The following is a 13,480-nucleotide window of genomic DNA, read 5'->3' as shown; positions in this document are numbered from 1 at the left end:
CTTATTGCTTGATTTTTCATTGCTCGTCAATAATTTGTAGTGGTTTTTTAAGAATGGAAGTAACTAACATAGTTTGCTGAATGTTTCAGGTTACCATCGTGGGAYTTGCYRYACCASCCACCACACATCGAACATAATTTTTCCTAAAAATAAATCGAGTATTAACAAAATTTCTTTTTAAATGGTATTTCATTTAAAAGACAGAAAATACTTTCAAATCATGATAGAATACAATACCATTCCCTAATTCCCACTCCAATATTATATCATTTTCTCATTTCATATCACCCACGCGTTCATCTTTTCATTCTTCATTTCATTCGTAGAAACTAATTATGTTATAATGTTTTTTAATATTTTTTTTATATTCATCTAGGTACCAATGGTAAGATTTAATCAATTATTGTTGCAACTATATTTTCATTTTATTTTATGTTTCAGGATATGCTTAATTCTAATACATTTGTAAGTATTGGCTTTTCATCTAAGAAAATTACATGCCTTCGATGCATTCATTGCATCTTAACAGATATAAAATAATCTTTTCTTTTTATTTTTTAGGTTCGTTTCCAGTTTCTTTTTTCTATGGGTAGCGGGAAGATTCTTTCTTTGCTCTCTTTACGAAAACAGGTCTATTTCAGGGATGCGATCCTGCTCACGCGAGCTATGATTTTTTCCTATTTCCAATGGTTGGAAACAATCATGTTCTTACCTAGAATTTTCCTCTCTATCAAACCATCCTTTTTTTAATTTTTTGTTGGCAGGATAAATTATGGAGACTATGCGAAATTTTATTCAAGAAGAGGTGGAAGGGAGACCAGAAGTGGACTTAGTTATGGTAAAAGGTGGTATTTTAATATGTTAATTACTTTAATATTCCATCGCACTCGTGAGAAAAATTATTGTTAATGCACTTTCATGTTTTTACTTGGTATTATGTATCAGTTCAAATTATACTGTAATTAATACTATACTTTAGGTGGATTGGAAATTATCAAATATAAACTATTCGTAACTTATAATTTTCAATATATGCACATACGGGGATTATATTATGGTATGTTACTTTTCAGTAAAATCACCGATGTTATTTCAATTGTATTTAGATGCAGTCATCGTTAATTATTTTGTTATTAATTATTCAAACTTTTCTCTGTAGTCTCGATAATTAATATAAGATTTTTTGGATGTAACTTATAGGATGGGGCCTCAGAATAAGGTTCCTTAAAAACCGTTCTTTGTTAAATCATATTCTTTCATTTCAATTGTATTCGGATGTAAAAAGTTTCACTTTAAAAGGTCCACTTTTCCTCTTCTTTCTTACCTCTTTGTTTTTTTGTTGCTGGTTACATATAGGAAGAAGACTTTGTTATAATAAAGTATAGTATATAGTGTAATTATTTCTATAATTAAATGTGAATAATTTCGATCTGTTTATTCTTCTCTCTGTAGCATCGCATGCGTGTGATAATTATTTTTCATGCATTTTCTTTATTCTTAGGTCCCATGAACAATCTATAATTGCATACTTTTTGTATTATTTTACTTTATTTTATGTATATTGAAAATGATTATCTATGAAATATTCATAAATTATTGTAATGTTTTTTAGGTGAAACTCTTAGGGTGGGGCCTAAGAGTGGGGCTCATTAAAAAACGTTTTCAGGGTGATCATTATCTTTGGTTTCAATTTATTCGGATGTGGACATCTTCAGGATGCACATCCCGGGTCTTCAGAAGCGGTTACCTCCTCGTGGTTAGACCTGGGCAATGGTGTTTTACTTTCAGTATAATGTTTAACATATTTTATATGTTATACATTCCATTGCAAGTAAAATCCAGCCAAAGACCGCTTACCATAAACATTATAATTGTAATTAGTTTCTTCTAAATCCCTAATTAATATCATGTTCCTTTACTCCTTTTATTTCCTTGGTTCCTTTTATCCATTTAAACACAGAAACTAATTACATTATAATGTTTTTTAATAACTTTTATATATCTACAGATACCAGAAGGAGTAGTCGAAAATTGTTTGAAATTTAAGATGCAATCTATAAATGAGATTTCATTCGATTCTATCATTGCATTTTTACAGTTCTAGAATAACATTTTTTTTTTATTTTTTGTGTAACATTGTTTTTATTTTTTATTGTATTCTTTGATGGTATTGTACCGTCATAGCGTTAAGTACATACTATTGCCCACTGATGATCGTGGTAGTATCTAAAATGAAACTGGGTAGATAAAAAAGGGAACTTTTGAGTTTCTATATACTTCACCATAAAAAAGTTGGCATAAAATCGCAACAGCAGAAAAAAATGAAAATATGAAAATATTTACCTATTGTTTATACATTATGAACGATTAACTTATTTCTTTTGCCTACCTTTTAGGTTGTTACTTTGGAAATCAACTTTAAATATATTCCCTGCTGGTATATACCAACTTTACTTTCATTTTTTCCCAAGTGTGCTTGCACCTTGAATTTGTGATTTCAGCAGCATCGTTCATGAATTGTTACCAGAGTCTGAACACAAGCTGTTTAACTACGGTCGATAAGGTAGAAATATGTTACTGTAATACATGTTTACGGGTTTTTATTGATTGGTTTCAGAACACAAGATAACCTTTTGTAAAATTTACTTTTTTAGAGTGTCACACACACAAACAGAAAAAATAAATAAATCTTATTTTCTAATACAGGTAATATTACAGGTAATTTTCATCATGATTTAATAGATAAGTTATTTTTAATATATTTACATTTTATAAAAAGATTTTGTAATGAATATTTTCAACGAATTTTATCATATACTTGATTAATTTAACTTATAATTTGTTCACACACACACACACACACACACACACACACACAGGCTAATCAATAGATGATATTTTTCTGTCTTCAAAATAGTTCATATAAAATTTTGTAGACTAAATGTAAAAAAAATCGCCCCCGGGTGGGCTCGAACCACCAACCTTTCGGTTAACAGCCGAACGCGCTAGCCGATTGCGCCACGGAGGCTGTTGGCAAGGGGAAATTTCTTTTCAAACAGCACAAATTTATATTGTAAATAAATAATCAATTTTTTTCTAACAAATAATAACGTAGATATCATTTATTTTTTTTTACAGAAATTTGATATTCGACTTTTTTTTACATCTTTATTATTTATTTTTATTCGTTGGGCATAATAAATCGCCTAAAGATCTGCAACCCTTTCTACATTTTCGCAAATCCTAATACCGAAGTACGTGGGAATCGATTGGCTGAGAAAATATACATTTAGATATTTCAAGATGATAACGAAATGGATTAGACAGGTACGTTATAGACACGGTTGCTGGCTCTAAACGGATCGATTAACACATCAATTTGCATTTAAGCGTAACTAACTTAATGCTGCGTGCAAATGCATATATATGCTAAGTACGTGTGCTGCGGCTTACAAATGGCGACTTCGACTGATCATTTGCTTATTTGCGCCTCGAACAAATTTCTAGTTAACATAGTAGACACTTTTTATCAATACAAGAATATTTTTAACGTTAACAAATACGTTGAATCTTTTCATATAATATCGTGAATATTTTATTTAAATCATTTTCTTTATATTTCACATAAAGAGAGGTCTACGCGATCAAGATTTTAATTTTCATGAGACATCGACAGGATGAAAAATAGAAAAACATTGTATAATGATCAAATGTAATTCATTAATATGGATTTGTTGGTTAATAGAAATTTTTGATAGGAAATTAATTTCAAAGGTTACTAAATATGTTTAACCTGAAATTAAGACAGAGTTCACAATGTAGTAGTGGTCAAGGTGTCGATAATGAATCTCAGCGTTAATTAGTCCAGCAGAGGTGAGGCGATAGGTAGTTCCTCGTGGCATACCGATATCTCTTTAGCAGCCCTGTGAGCACGCTAAAGGAAAGAAAGATGGAAAGAGAAGAAGAAGAAGAAGAAGAAAAAAAAGAAAAAGAAGAAGAAGAAGAAGAAGAAGTAGAGAGTAAAGCCTAACTGAAACGTCACGCCACTTGTTACTCGTTAGTGTGCACGATGCCATCTTTACAACGAGCTCAAAGGACCCTGAGGCTGAGTTACTCCCTACGGTAGCCGGCATCGATAGTGACCAAGAGCGTGTAATTAACAATGTTTCTCGTCTTTATCCAGGTCAACTTAGACGAGTTCCTCGTCAGATTTCGACGAAGATCTGACATATCGTGTCGTTGGAAATCTTACTATTACTATATTAGAATTGTGGAAGTTACCTTGAACTTGCATTGGACTCAGCAAGCATTTATTCGAGAATATCTGATCATAAATATAAAGTTTGGATAGAACAATAGAAACTTGTATTTAAAGTTAGTCAAATTAATGAAATATTTTTCTTTTTTGCATCTCTGAATAAAATTTTAAGTATTTAAATGTAAAAATAGAGAATTTAGTGAGAAGGAAGATCGTGTGTCAGGTGGCGTTTGGGATTCGAATCGCTGAGACGAGGAGGAGGATGAAGAGGAGGAGGAGGAGGACGAGGACGAGGACGAGGACGAGGACGAGGACGAGTTTCAGTTCGAGTTCGAGGACGAAGACGAGCTGCTTTGTGGTTTGGTCCAATCTCGAAGGTATCTTTCGAGCGTCGACAGCGAGTGCTTCCATTACACTGGGCGGTGGTCCCTCGTTATATCCGGGACGGCCAACTCCGTGGCTGCTCATCTGATAATCCAAGGATTTATGGCGGCCCTGATGGTTCATTTAGCGCCGACATGGTCGACAGGGGCGGTGTCGAAATATCTTTGCGTGCGTGGCCGTACTAACGCGACTATGCGGAAATATCTCGTTAAAAATGGGTTAGCTCATCCGTAACCGAGAACGTAGCGTCATTTAAAACGTCACATCTCATCATATCAGACAGATATATGTTTTACTCGACGAAAGACAGTTAACCAGATATATAAAATAGTTTATCTTTTTATTTTTTTTCTAATTTTGTTCTTTTTTTTTTTTTATTGTAATTTGTTAGAGAGAACCAACGTGAATCTTTAAGAAACATTTTTATTTTTTTTTTTTTTTTACTTATACACCGAGAAATGTATTAAGAAGTCGATTATTTTATGATGGTGGATGTTAAACGCCCTCGTTTGAACGAGACCTTCTTCCAACGGTGAGTAACGGGGAAGGAGAAGAGAAGGGGGGGGGGAGAGGATTTAGTACTGCACCACGAATCGCAGAACGTATGAAACTTTCACTCGATGGAATCATCAAATAGGTAAATAACTACTGCGATTACGTTTATTGCCACGATAAACTACTGTGATATCGTTCGTATGAGCTCTAACAAAGTTTCCTGGTCTACTTGCGGATCGCTGGTAAATAATTATTAAAATTTGAGTATCATATTACTCTGGATAAACGTCATATATTATTTTACGAGATTCCAAATACGTAAGATTAGAAGTTAATTATCTGTTCTTGTGTATTTTAACTTTCAAGATTTCAATTCGAATGTCGTCAAACCGAAAGGAAATATTTAATATTCTTTGAATAGGCCGATTAACGTGGTGTTAATAATTAATATCACGTAGGGGGATTTCGCATTGTTCGCGAATAAAGATAATTACTGAATTAGACGAGTAGTTAGATTGTAGTTAGCCGAGTAAATAGCATCGTCGGTGGTCGTAAACGGCCAATAAAATATGATCTATACTTTCTCCGGTGCAACGTGCACAAAGAAGCATGCTAATTAATAACACCTTACGAAATACCTTTAAACTATAGAAGACTGAATTTAGATCAAATTACCGAAAGCAATAATTTCTTTGGAAGAGCTCAATATCATATATCTCGATTTAAAAATAATATTTATTTTCCCCATCACAACGCGACTTCTTAATATTTCGAATAAAGAATGCAAGATGTTTTTTAAGAGTGCACGCTTGTTGCATATGCGTGTACGTATACGATTTAACGAGTGGTAGCGTGCCGTGGGAAACGCGACACGGGTTCGTTCGTTCCTAAAGTTGAAAAGTAGACAATTTCGAGACGTAAGGTAGATAGAAAAAGGTTGTTTGTTGTTAAAGTAGCCACAGGAACGTAAGAAGGATTTAATGAGTATGTAATAAATTACTTATTTGCTTGAAATCTGGTTTATCGTCATTTTTCTTGGATATTTATCTTTACGACAAGAGATTTATTTCGGTAAGAATCATTTACAAGATATCAATCGTAATTATTCCATTTTTACAGAAATTTGCAATAACTATAAGGCAAAGCATTATCATCATCATCATTATTATCATGATGATGATCAAAGGACTTGTATCGCAAAATCGTTAACGTTTGTAAGAGACTCGTGCGATTCGACGTGACCGATAATCTCACTCGTCCAGGACGTCGTGTCGTCGTGGTCGTCGTTGTCATCTCGCACTCTTGCTTTCCACGTTAGTTCCATTCTCGTGAGCTGAAGGAAAGGTTTCGACATTGTTAGCCCCTCAGCCGTCGCTCGAACGATCATCGGTGTCGTAAAGATCACGAGATATGATATGCGTTACGTCTCTTCTTCCTCGTGATACGAAAGTCGCATAATCGTCTCCTCAACCTCCTTCTTTTTTCATTTACATGTCCCATAGATGCAGGAAATATCTTTGAGTCGACGTGCCTTCGATAAGAGATGCAAAATTATAAGATTATTTATTTATTTATTTATTTATTAGTTGAATTTTCGTGCAACATCGGCACGGAATACCTTGTGAATGCGTAGAAGAGTAAAAGCAAGGAAACGAGTCTCGATAAAAGGTAGACGAAGGAAGATCGGATTTTCGATCGAGCTCACATCGAGGATAGTTTCGCGGCTCATTAGCCGATTAGAGCTGTATTATATCGAAGAGTAATTACCGGCCGCGTGAATTATTAGCTTGGCTCTCCGGTACTTATTTTAAAAATGTCTGTCTACTATACCTATAGGTCTACCTGTATACCTATCTCTACGTGCTTTCGTTCACCGCTTTTAGAAAGCCTATACTAGCCGAGATCGAACGTTGTATAATATCGAGGTAATTACTCTTGTAATTGCTCAGCAGGTCCATGCCTTTGATTAGTATCGACGCAGTGCAAGAATTGATAAACTTTCTTACCTTCGTTGTAGTTCTATTTCTTTCCTTCTTTCTTTTTTTTTGTTTTGAAAGTAATTCAGCGAGATGTTTTTCTATGAATGCTATCGCGTTAAAAAAAAAAAGTATATCCTTCGATTGTTCATTCGCGATTCTTTTTAAATAATCAGCAAAGTTGTCTTCTCTAAAGTTCGTTGCAAATGAAAAGCAAGCAAAGTTAATGGGCAACGGTGGTACGCATTTATGAGCCGTGGACGTTTTCGTAATTCACTTTCTAACGCCTAGCTAAAATTATATCGTCACTCTCTCGTACCTATTTACTAGCCTTCTCTTACCACACATACATCTATGTAATACATAAACATATATGTAGTTACATACATGTAATACATAGCTGTATTTATAACTACTACCGTCCTACGGATATCTTATAACGTTCGCAATCAAATAGGCTCATAGCATATTCGTAGTACGACTAACTACGACGTCTTTCTGGTCGTGCAAAAAGACGATTCGCTTTCGTTGGCGAGTTATGAGAAAGGGTTGTATACCTTTATGCGATACCTACATATACGACACGATATATGCGAGAGTATAATTTATAAATCGTTGTTATAACAGAAAAATGTTAAACTTACGAGTCCGTACGTTGAACTATGAAATACGATATTATTCTATTACTCTCAATACTATACGATTATTTTCTTGTCTATCTAAAACCAGACAGATCTGTTTAAATAATCGCGTATGGATAATTATGAACTCGTAAAAAGAATTCTTTATTTTTTACTAATATAAGTATGTTAAAAAAAAGACATACTTTCTTAAGGAAATAATAAATATTCGTTTATTTTTTTTGTCGATAAGTATAGTTAATAAGGAAGTTACGATGATTTTATAAACTAGCGTATCATTAAATCCAAATTTTCGATTTAATAGAAATAATCAAAGGTGTATAGAAAAAGTGAATTAGTTGAAGAACTCGCGTATTTATCTCTTCGTATTTATTCTCTTTTCAAGAACTCGCGGAACGCATCGAATGTAATCAAGATATGTAGAATGAGAAGAATCTAAACGTTAATCGAGCGTATAATTATATTCTGGATAGAGTTGAAATATCAAAGAGAATTCTCTCAGTACCACGTGGTTCTTTACGACGTGAAAGAAATCATCGTAAATATAAATGCTTCCGGTGAAATGTTCTTGGCAGTCTCTCGTCGTGGTTAGGTCGTGTCCGCTATCTTCGATCTGATGCATCACAAACGAAACGTTCCCGCATGCTGGATTTCTCTCCAGAGATGTGACTTGTGGAGGGAACGAAAGAGGAAAGAAATAAACGACCTCTCTTCATCGGCCATTTCCAGTATCCTTTCGCGGTATTGGAATAACGAAACTTGGTAAATGCCTATCACCTTTATAAAGAAGGGGGATAGATTGGGAAGAGGAGAAGGTATGATGACAACAGCGATCGAGAGTTCGAAAGTTACCGAAAGTTTCTTCGTATTTTATTTATCTCTCTCTTTCTCTCTCTCTCTCTCTCTCTTTCTTTTCTTTAAATTTATCTCGAAGAAGCAGCAGCAGCAGCAGCATTGCCTCCAGCTAACCCGCCGACGCCTTTAAAACATCCATCGCTTTGTAAGCTTCGGATTATAACATGTGCAAACACCCAGAATATATATATATATATATGTGTGTGTGTGTGTACACTCTCCTGAACAGCTAATGATGACAAATATATATCCGTGCGAACTAGTACCCGCGATTAATAATATTCGCTTACGCTTCGAACGATTCGTTACGCTCGAATATATGCGGAGCGCCGTACGCAAACGAATATTTCATCGTAACAAACCGAGAGCGCCAGGGGTGGTAAAGAGGGGAGGAGGTGAATTTATGCAGCCGCGAGGTCTTACATTTTCGGCGAACAAACCAACACACGGGGCTATGGTTATTCGTCTTATTACTGTCATTCCTTTCATATTTATCATTGACAATTCTCGTAATAAAGTACCACAGATCGACCTTCTATTTTTCATTATCGTTGACCAAATTCGGTAGCGTTTATATGCGTTCGATTAATCTAATTAGGTAGGGAGGTCTCTCTGATAGGATATAAAAACGTTGAGAGAGTATCGACGTTCTCGCGTTTTCCTATCCTGTATCTCTTCTCTCTCTCTTTTTCTTACTCTAAGTTTTTTTTTCTTCTTTTCTTTTCTTTTTAGTACATCTAGATGCCAGTTTCAATCGTAACTATCATTTATTCTCTTTCCTATTGGATACTTCTTTTCTAATCATCCTATCCACGATCAATTACTTTTCTTCTTGATTTATAAAAGAAAAAGAAACTTCATGCTACACCTCTAGCTCCACCCTAAAGGCAGTTTAAAGAGTCATGGAAAGAATAAGGATGAAGGAAATGACGAGGAGAACTTGGTGGCTCATTGGAGGCGATGGGAATGTCACGTGGTGTGCCCTTAGGACGGACCATAGAAAATGTAGGAGCGCGCAGTGTGGGTATACGGCTCGTTCGTAAATTCAATTATGGAGACTCGATCCCATTAGGAGCTGGGTAGCAGTAAAAACGTCCGGAGGTAGGTAGGTAGGTAGGTAGTATCTACTCTACGCGCTGCTGTGCGGTTGCTGTTGCTTTTGCTTTTGCTGCTGTTGCTGTTGCTGCTGCTGCTGCTGCTGCTGTTGCTAGTGGTTGTACGAAGCCTCCGACGATCGCCTCCTTTGCTCGCTAAGACCGCCCTCCCTTCCCTCTTCTTTAGCCTTCTCAGCCTTGTCCGCGCCTTTACTCTTGCCTCAAGTTCTACGCGCTCCCGATACCTTCGTCGAACGTATGCAGATATCGCTTCTTTCGAAACCACGCTACTACGCCGCTAATGTATTCCAAGTTAGCGTTTCAGAGCGTCATTATTGTGTTCCCGCTAAATTCCCTTTCACTATTTTCAATCGCTCGTATATTTATCTATGAAATATCGTTGACTTATCTTTTTTCTTTCTTTCTTATTTTTTTCTCTTTTTTTTTATTATTATTTTACTTCTTTCAAAGAGATCCTCCTCGATTATATGGAATCATTAAAAGCGATGATTTTAAATAAATATTTAATATGATAGGGTATGCAACGATACGAGATATGTAATTATTAGATATTGATAGACATATCGATATACGTGATCTTAGATCGTGTTAATTCATTCGCCTTACGTTTCTCCTATTTTTAGCTTGATTACGTTTAACGTTTCTACTTCTAACAGACGTAAAGATAGATTCTTCTTTTATTTTTTGATTGTGCATGCATGAATCGCGCGTTTAAGAATTCGATAATAAAAATTATTGGATAAATCTGACGTTTGTTATCGTTAGGGTGGTTAAATAGGGATTTAACAGCTGGTCCGAGATACACCCCAGACGTAGTAACGTCACATACTTTAACGTAAATATAGTTTTCACTGTCGAGAATCAGAGAGGAGGGATTCTATAAACGAATAATTTTTTGCTTACCTTCGGTACGGAGGATTTATAGTAAGTACTCCATTTTCTGATAGAAATGGGTACCATCGATCGTACGGTGACGCGGAAGACACGTGGACGCGATACGAATGGCATGGTAGTAAGTACGAGTTTCTTGTACTACCTACCATAAGCGGCTTTGTTGTGTACCCTTTTTGCTAACATTGTCCAAGAACTTGGCATGAGTTTACGAAGCTCAGGATGGCACCCGCGAACGACGGAGTCTCCTGTTTATTGCGCACACTTTTGCGGTAACAAGATCACCGTCAGACATCGCACTTTGCTCTTGGAATACGACAGGACTCTCTTTACGGCTATGCTTACTCCATACTTATAACTTGAACTAGTACCTACGGATAATATATAATCGTACATTCCTTATAAGATTTTTAATGGATTGACTAGAATAAAAATATCTATCTATTTTTCATATAAATTCGTATATCAAATGGAGCTTGACTTAGAAATAAGAAATATAATAGAAATAGAGTGAAGAAAGAGAAAGACTGAGAGAGAAAGAAAGAGGGATGAGAATTTCATTATAGTACCGTTTAAGTTAGTACCTAGCTAGCTAGCTAGCTAGCTAGCTTATAGTCGCTGTTCGTAACTACAAATATTCTCATGCAGCTATACAGAAAGGATTTGTACTTACCGACTATGGAGAATAGCTTACAAGTTGTGTGAATACCAGCGCGCAGAAAGCCCCTTTGCCAGACGGGACAAATACGTTGGCTGTGTTAAGAGAGGAAAGAAAAGAGGTAGGTAAAGCTAAGCTAAGATAGAGGAAGAATGAGAGAGAAAGATATTGCGACTAGCCGGTGGTATACTCTGGAAAATAGCCTAATGATCGTATTGTGACCGCGCAGAATCGCCATGAACCGTCGTCTATCCCAAGTACCAACACCGTTCGTTGTTTCACATTTATTTACCGACCAACACACGCACACCGCAAAATGCCTCCTCCGGTCGCCCGTCCGATTCGTAAAACGCGGAGGAGACGTTAACGAGGACACGCGGATGCATTTATACGGCAGATTGACCGACGACAGCCGCCACTTGAGACAAACTCGTGCCACCGTAACGTAACTTGCTCTTTGCTCACTTTTAATGAGCTATTCACGAAGGACAAATTAATTTCGTTTGCCACGAGTATCGACGAGCATCGACTTTATGTTTTATTTTCTTTCTTTCTCTATTAGCATTTCTACAGGTACAATTATTTAAAGAGAAAAAGAGAGAGAGAGAGAGAGAGAGATTTTAATAATAATTTACACCATATTGTTTTTGTAGATTTATTTATTTATTTATTTTAGGTAAGGGAAATAAGGGTAAAAAATGTAGGAGACACTTTGGAGATTTTTTTTTTTTTTTTTTTTTTTTTTTTTTTTAATTCTTAATGTTGTAACCCTGCCAAATACAATAATAATAGTAATAGTAGCAATTAATAATAAAAATCATAATAATGATAATGATAATAACATTATCTAAAATATGTAACCATCATTTCGATAATAATAATAATTATCGATTGGCGCGTTCCGTAGATCGGCGGCACGATCCCACCACATAGATCATGCCTTTACGGTCACTCGCTTTTTGCCAGGATGAATTATATTTCCGTTAACTAGGAAAAACGCATAGAACAGTTTATAATAATTAATATGCGCTTTTTAATCTTACATCGTCGAAATATCTTTAGGACTTTTTTCGTAAAAAAAGAACCGCCTCCTCCTCCGCAAACGCGTTACGATATAATGTATATAAATATATAGATGTATGTATGTATATATTTATATAATTTCGTGCGTAATGCATTAGTATTTTTCGCTATGATCTCCTTTCTCTTATTTTAAGAGAGAGCGAGAGAGAGTAATGTGTATATGTGTGTGTATGTGTGTTTGTGAGTGTAAATTATACAATCTTTCGTATCTTTCTTTCTTTCTTTCTTTCTACCTTTCTTTCATCCTCTTTCTTTCGTTGCAATAAATAAATTATTCAAATCAAGGACATCGATATCGATATAACAGTAATAAGATTATTACAACCACATTTACAATAAATCTATATTTGTCTCTATTTATATATACGTATATATGTATATATATATATATATATATATATTTTATTGTATAAATACATATGCATAATAGACACATACATATGTATATATACAGACATTTTTTTTTTATTTTAATGCACTAACGGGAGGATTTTCCCTGACGACGTGATAGAAGACGTCGGCGAACGAGAATAGCGTTAGAACGGTAGAAAGTATAAAGTTTATTTTAATGCGATCCTTTATACACGATGTGTGAGAGCTCGTAATATATTATTATTACTATTATTATTATTAATATTATTATTAATATTATTATTAATATTATTATCATTATTATTAATTAATTATTGTTGTGTGTATATATCTACGTTTATATGCAACATAAACAATACGTAGAATAAAATAGTTAGTGGCTCGCAGTCGTGTTAACATCATTTTTTATCTTCCAAATTTTCCCCTCTCTTTTCTATTTAATTTTTAATCAAGATTTGTTGTATTTTATTATAAACGAGTTCATTGATACGAGTGCATAGAATTTGTTATATCCTCAACGTGTAGGTCGTTTGCCCGGATATACATAACTCGAGTTACAGTACTTGTCTAAGACGTGTTAAGGTAAGGAATCGTAAGAAAGCAGTCCTCTCGTGAAAGTTACAATTGATGCGGATATATAAGAACATTGTTTGTCCTTAACGTAGGTCGTTCGCCTGGATATACATAACTCGAGTTACAGGTAAAAATCGTAAAAAACAAAAAACACACACACTCCGTGAAAGTTAGAAAAA

At 34.9% G+C, this 13,480-nt stretch overlaps 1 long non-coding RNA gene and 1 other non-coding gene across 3 annotated transcripts; both read right to left on the bottom strand.

The window, feature by feature from the left end:
• Nucleotides 1-2,954: 2,954 nt before the first annotated feature.
• Nucleotides 2,955-3,028, bottom strand: Trnan-guu. Its single transcript has one exon. It is a non-coding gene; the product is annotated as a tRNA-Asn (tRNA).
• A 3,150-nt stretch (nucleotides 3,029-6,178) lies between these two features.
• LOC106787787 lies at nucleotides 6,179-11,822 on the bottom strand. 2 transcript variants are annotated; one of them, XR_001381842.1, is made up of 3 exons: nucleotides 11,289-11,822; nucleotides 10,628-10,986; nucleotides 6,179-6,668 (listed from the first exon to the last, which is right to left on the bottom strand). It is a non-coding gene; the product is annotated as an uncharacterized LOC106787787 (long non-coding RNA). The 2 variants fall into 2 exon arrangements; XR_001381841.1 differs by having other exon boundaries at nucleotides 10,765-10,986.
• Between the last annotated feature and the right edge of the window lie 1,658 nt (nucleotides 11,823-13,480).

The sequence above is a fragment of the Polistes canadensis genome, unplaced genomic scaffold (genome assembly GCF_001313835.1).
Source record: "Polistes canadensis isolate GaletaPanama2010 unplaced genomic scaffold, ASM131383v1 scaffold_115, whole genome shotgun sequence".
Lineage (NCBI taxonomy): Eukaryota > Metazoa > Arthropoda > Insecta > Hymenoptera > Vespidae > Polistes > Polistes canadensis.
Note: the sequence above shows the minus strand (reverse complement) of the source record. Positions and strands in the feature narration are given on the sequence as shown.